The sequence below is a fragment of the Nomia melanderi genome, unplaced genomic scaffold (genome assembly GCF_051020985.1).
Source record: "Nomia melanderi isolate GNS246 unplaced genomic scaffold, iyNomMela1 scaffold0322, whole genome shotgun sequence".
NCBI lineage: Eukaryota > Metazoa > Arthropoda > Insecta > Hymenoptera > Halictidae > Nomia > Nomia melanderi.
The window spans coordinates 16,668-23,964 of NW_027475437.1; the positions used below are offsets into that span (position 1 = coordinate 16,668).

The 7,297-nt window shown below is 32.2% G+C and overlaps 1 pseudogene; it reads left to right on the forward strand.

Moving 5' to 3' along the window:
* Nucleotides 1–6,674: 6,674 nt before the first annotated feature.
* LOC143176030 (U2 spliceosomal RNA) lies at nt 6,675–6,855 on the forward strand (annotated as a pseudogene).
* The last annotated feature ends 442 nt before the right edge of the window (nt 6,856–7,297 follow it).

A 7,297-nucleotide genomic window follows, 5' to 3' on the forward strand; every position in this document is an offset into this window, starting at 1 on the left:
CTCGCATAACACACATCCAGATCGCTTCTCTGCCTTATGGCTAAGATTAAAGTGTCCTCGCATGGCACACATCGAGATCTCTTCTCGGCCTTATGAGTAAGATCAAAGTGTACACGAATGACCCAAATACAGATCGCATCTCGGCCTCATGGCTAAGATCAAAGTTTACCCGCATAACACACATCCAGATCGCATCTCGGCCTTATGGCTAATATCAAAGTGTACTCGAATAACACACAACCAGATCGCTTCACTGGATTGTGCCTAAGGTCAAACTGTACTCGCATAACACATATCCAGATCGTTTCAAGGCCTTACAGGTAAGATCAAAGTGTACTCGCATAACACACATCCATATCGCTTCTCGGCCTTAAGACTAAGATCAAAGTGTACCCGCGTAACACACATACAGAACGTTTCTCGGCCTAATGGCGAAGATCAAAGTGTACAGGCATAACACACAACCAGATAGCTTCTCGGCCTTATGGCTATGCTTTTCCATAATTATTTATATTAGCCGTAAGGCCCGGGAGCCGATCTGGATCTGTGCTTTGTGGGTACACGTTGATATTAACCGTGATGCCGACCAGCGATCGGGATCCGTGTAATGCGAGTACACTTTGATATTAAGTGTAAGGTGGAGAAGCGTTGTGGAATTGTGTTCTGCGAGTTTTATATAATTTTATACATTTTTATACAGTTTTGTATAGTATATTATATTTCTATATAATTTTATACTGTTTTATATAGTATTATACACGTTTCTATAGCATTATGTAGTTTAACGTGGTTTTACATTGTATTGTATACTTTTCTATTGTATTTCACATTTTACATTGTGTTATGCAGTTATATATATTATCATGAAGTTTTGTGTAGTTTCATGAAGTTTTTTGCAGTTTTATATAACTTGAAATAGTTCTATATTGGCCTATATAGTTTTATATAGATCTGTATAGTTTAATATAATTTATGTAGTTTTATATAGTATCCATAGTCTTATATAGTCTCATGCGGTTTTATATTTTTCTATATTGTTCTATATTGTATTACACCATTTTACATTGCTTGACACAGTTTCATATTTTTTCGTATTGTTTTGAATATTTTTATATCGTTTTATATAGTTTTATATCGTTTTATATAGTATTATACATTTTTATATAGTTTGATATAGTTTTATATAGTTTAATATATCTATATATAGCTTTATACAGTTTCATATAGTTTTGTATCGTTTTATATAGTTCTATATACTTTTATATAGTTTCATACAGTTTTATATAGTTTAATACAGTTTTATATAGTTCAATATAGTTTTAATACATTTATATAGTTTTATATAGTTTCATATAGATTGATATTGTTTTATGTAGTTTTATATAGCATAGCATAGTTTTAATAGATTTATAAAGTTTTACATAGTTTTATATGGTTCTATCTAGTTTTATATAGCTTTATATAGTTTGTATATAGTTTTATATAGTTTTATTAGTTTTATATGGATTTATACAGTTTTATATAGTTTTATATAGTTTTATATAGTTTTGCATAGTTTTTTATAGTTTTATATATTTTTATATATTTTTATATAGTGTTATATAGTTTTATATAGTTTTATTAGTTTTATATATTCTTATATAGTATTCATATAGTTTTATAAGTTTAATATAGTTTTATATAGTTTTATACAGTTTTATACAGTTCTCTATAGTTTTATATAGAGTTATCAGTTTTATATAGTTTTATACAGTTTTATAAATTTTATATAGTTTTACATAGTTTTATATAGCTTTATATAGTTTTATATTGTTTTATATAGTTTTATATAGTTTTATATAGTTTTATATAGTTTTATTTGCTTTAGGTAGTTTTATATAGTTTTACATACTATTTTATAGTTTTATACAGTTTCATTAGTATTATATAGTCTTATATAGTTCTCTATAGTTTCATATAGTTTTATTACCTTTATATAGTTTTATATAGTTTTATATAGTTTTATATAGTTTTATATAGTTTTCTATAGTTTGATTTGTTTTATATAGTTTTATATAGTTTTCTATAGTTTGATTTGTTTTATATAGTTTTATATAGTTTTATATAGATTTATATAGTTGTATATAGTTTTGAATAGTTTTATGTAGTTTTGAATAGTTTTATGTAGTTTTATACAGTTTTAAATAGTTTAATATAATTCTATATAGTTTTATATAGATTCATATCGTTTTATATAGTTTTATTTAGTTTTATATAGTTTTATATAGTTTTATATAGTTTTATATAGTTTTATATAGTTTTATATAGTTTTAAATAGTATTATATAATTTTATCCAGTTTTATTAGTTTTATATTGTCTTATATAGTTTTATATAGTTTTGTAAATTTTATATAGTTTTATAAAGTTTTAAATAGTTTAATATAGTTCCATATAACTTTACATAATTTTATATTCTTTTATACAGTTTTCTTAGTTTTATATAGTTTTAAATAGCTTCATATAGTTTTATATAGTTTTATATAGTTGTGTGTATTTTTATATAGTTTTATATAGTTTTATATAGTTTTCTATAGTTTGATTTGTTTTATATAGTTTTATATAGTTTTCTATAGTTTGATTTGTTTTATATAGTTTTATATAATTTTATATAGTTTTATATAGCTTTAAATAGTTTTATATTGTTTTGTATAGTTTTATATAGTTTTGAATACTTTTATGTAGTTTTATACAGTTTTAAATAGTTTAATATAGTTCCATATAACTTTATATAATTTTATATACCTTTATATAGTTTTATTAGTTTTAAATAGTTTTATTAGTTTAATTAGTTTTCTAACTTTTATACAATTTTATATAGTTTTATATAGATCGCCATAGTTTTTTTAGTTTCATATAGTTTTATATAGTTTTATTTAGTTTTATATAGTTTTATATAGTTTCATATAGTTTTAAATAGTTTTATATAGTTTTATATAGTTTTATATAGTTTTATATAGTTTTATATAGTTTTGTATAGGTTTATTAGTTTTATGCAATTTTATATAGTTTTATATTGTTTTACATTGTTTTATATTGTTTTATATAGTTTCATTAGTTTTACATAGTTTTATCTAGTTTTATATAGTTTTACATAGCTTTATATAGTTTTATATAGTTTTATATTGTTTTATTAGTTTTACATAGTTTTATATAGTTTTATATCGTTTATATAGTTTTATATAGTTTTGTATAGTTTCATATAGTTTCATTCGTTTGAAATAGTTTTATATACATTTATATAGTTTTATATAGTTTTATACAGCTTCGTATAATTTTATATAGTTTTTCTAGGTTTATATAGTTTTACATAGTTGTATATAGTTTTATATAGTTTTATATAGTTTTATATAGTTTTATATAGTTTTATATAGGTTTATTAGTTTATTATTAGTACTCGAATAAACAAAATCCAGATCGCTTCTGGGACTCATGGCTACGATCTAAGCGTACTCGCATAACACACATCCAGATCGCTTCTCGGCCTTATTGCTAAGATCAAAGAGTACTCGACTAAACCAAATCCAGATCGCTTCTCGGCCTTATGGCTAAGATCAAAGTGTACTCGAATAACCCAAATCCAGACCGCTTCTCGGCCTTATGGCTACGATCAATGTATACTCACATAACACACATCCAGATCGCATGTCGGCCTTATGGCTGAGAATAAAGTGTACTCTCATAACACACATCAAGAGCGCTTCTCAGGTTTATGGCAAAAATGAAAGTGTACTCGAAGAACCCAAAGCCAGATCGCGTCTCGGCCTTGAGGCTAAGATCGAAGTGTACACGCACAACCCAAATCCAGATCGCTGCTCGGCTTTATGGCTAAGATCAAAGAGTACTCGCATAAGACATATCCAGATCGCTTCTAGGCCTTATGGTTAAGATCAAAGTGGACGCGCATAACACACATCCAAATCGCTTCTGGGCCTTATTACTAAGATCAAAGGGTACTCGCAAAACACACATCCAGATCGCTTCCCGGTATTATGGCTAAGATCAAAGTGTGCGAGCATAACCCAACTCCAGATCGCTTGTCGGCTTATGGCTAAGATAAGATCGTACTCGTATAACACACGTACAGATTTCTTCTCGCGGTTAGGCTAAGATCAAAGTGTACTCGCGTAACACACATCCAGATCGCGTCTCGGCTTGATGGCTAAGATCAAAGGGTACTCGCATAATACACATCCCAAGAGCTTCTCGGCCCTATGGATAAGATCAAAGTGTACTCGCATAACACACCTCCAGATCGCTTCTCGTCCTTATGGCTAAGATCAAATTACACTCGGATAACACACATCCAGATCGCTTCCAGGCCTTATGGCTAAGATAAAAGTGTACTCGAATAACACACATCCAGAACGCTTCATGGCCTTACGGCTAAGATCAAAGTGTACTCGCATAACACACATCCAGATCGCTTCTCGGCCTTATTGCTAAGATCAAAGAGTACTCGACTAAACCAAATCCAGATCGCTTCTCGGCCATATGGCTAAGATCAAAGTGTACTCGAATAACCCAAATCCAGACCGCTTCTCGGCCTTATGGCTACGATCAATGTATACTCACATAACACACATCCAGATCGCATGTCGGCCTTATGGCTGAGAATAAAGTGTACTCTCATAACACACATCAAGAGCGCTTCTCAGGTTTATGGCAAAAATGAAAGTGTACTCGAAGAACCCAAAGCCAGATCGCGTCTCGGCCTTGAGGCTAAGATCGAAGTGTACACGCACAACCCAAATCCAGATCGCTGCTCGGCTTTATGGCTAAGATCAAAGAGTACTCGCATAAGACATATCCAGATCGCTTCTAGGCCTTATGGTTAAGATCAAAGTGGACGCGCATAACACACATCCAAATCGCTTCTGGGCCTTATTACTAAGATCAAAGGGTACTCGCAAAACACACATCCAGATCGCTTCCCGGTATTATGGCTAAGATCAAAGTGTGCGAGCATAACCCAACTCCAGATCGCTTCGCGGCTTATGGCTAAGATAAGATCGTACTCGTATAACACACGTACAGATTTCTTCTCGCGGTTAGGCTAAGATCAAAGTGTACTCGCGTAACACACATCCAGATCGCGTCTCGGCTTGATGGCTAAGATCAAAGGGTACTCGCATAATACACATCCCAAGAGCTTCTCGGCCCTATGGATAAGATCAAAGTGTACTCGCATAACACACCTCCAGATCGCTTCTCGTCCTTATGGCTAAGATCAAATTACACTCGGATAACACACATCCAGATCGCTTCCAGGCCTTATGGCTAAGATAAAAGTGTACTCGAATAACACACATCCAGAACGCTTCATGGCCTTACGGCTAAGATCAAAGTGTACTCGCATAACACAAATGCAGATCGATTCTCGGCTTTATGGCTAAGATCAAAGTGAACTGGAATAACACAAATCCAGATCGCTCCTCGGCTTTATGGCTAAGATCAAACTGTACTCCCATAACACTCATCCAAATCGCTTCTCGGCCTTCTGGCTAAGATCAAAGTGTAGTCGATTAACCCATATCCAAATCGCTGCTCGGCCTTATGGGTAAGATCAAAGTGTACTGTCATAACACACATCTAGATCGCTCCTCGGCCTTATGGCTGAGATCAAAGTGTACTCTCATAACACACATCGAGTTCGCTTCTCGGCCTTATGGTCATTTATTTATCATTTCGTCTATATAACTATTAATGTTCTATCTATCTTACTCTGTTTATTTAACTACTTATTTATTTAGTTATTAACTCATTTAATTATATTCTTTTCCTGGTTTTTATTTATCTATTTACTTAACCATTTCAAACATACTGACTAACGATATATTTATCTGTTTAGTTACATATTTTTTTCTTTTTTCTTTCATTCTACTTACGTATTTATTTATTTATGTAAACATTTATTTATTTACATATTTATCTATGTACATATTTATTCATCTACATATTTATTTATTTACATATTTATTTACATATCTGTTTATTTTTTCTTTCTGAACTAACTACGAGATTTGGTAACGATTTCTTAATTAGTGATGTGACACTGGTTCTAATTATTCATCAATTTGGTACTCTTTCTTTTATTTTTCTTTAATTTTTTTATATTTCTGATTTTTTTATCCCAGTTTATTTATTTATCTATTTATTTATTTATTTATTATTTATTATTTATTTATTTATGTACTTGTTATTTATTTATTATGTATATTTGTTTATTTAATCTTTAATGTTTATTCTCGCTTATTTCTGTTTGGTTATTTATTTTATCTATTTATTTATTTATTTATTTATGTATATATATTTCTGTGCCTCTTCTTTTCTTGTTTATATTTATGTATGCTATGTATATTTGTTTATTTAATCTACGCTACTATTATTTATTTATTTATATAATTTATTCTAGTTTGGCTATTTATTCGATTAACTATCTACTTCCACTAGTATATACATATTCAGACTCTTGCTAGATTCATATAAATGCTAAGGTGTTTATGAGATAAGAGCCACCGCCGATTGAGATCTGAAAATAGCGACAGACGCTATAGAGTTATATCAACTATTTTGCCTTCGCCATAAAGGCGCTACTATGTATCCACTCCCAGCCAAACAATGTAAGGCTGGGGGAACATTCTTTGTGAATAAAGCGCTTTTTATCTGTTCTTATCAGCTTAATATCTGATACACTCCGCATCGCGGAGTCAGAAAATTAACGCGATTTTTGGATTCAGGCGGATCGCTAGGGCTCGCTCCACTTCCGCCGTGAGTCGGTCCGGCACTGCAGTGCCGCCAGAAACGGCTCAATTAGCGCTGCTAATTAGAGCTCTTATTTTTTTTCACCTGCTGGACCGACTCGGGACTCCAAAGAGTAAGCCCCTTAATATTCTGGCTCCGCGAAGTCCCGAAATCTCGGTAAATTCACCCGCCGCGGTACTACGCAACAGTGCGGGCCGAGTTGCGATCGGGCGTGTGCGCGGCAAGGTCTGTTCACGATCAGTGCTCGAGGTGTTGTGCGGTAAAGTGTGATAAAGTGCCTTCGCCACGGGACCGGATCAAGCCTGCGCGGGAGTACACCTGCGCCGCCCACCTGCGCGGGAGGATCACCCGCGCATCACCACCTGCGCCGCCCACCATCCTGCTTCCGTGGACAACCGAGGGAGAGGACGACCAGGGTCTACTGAGGGTCTAAGAGGGTCCTAGGACAACCAGCCCTCTACTTGGACGCCAACAACCACCACAGGCCAACCCCAT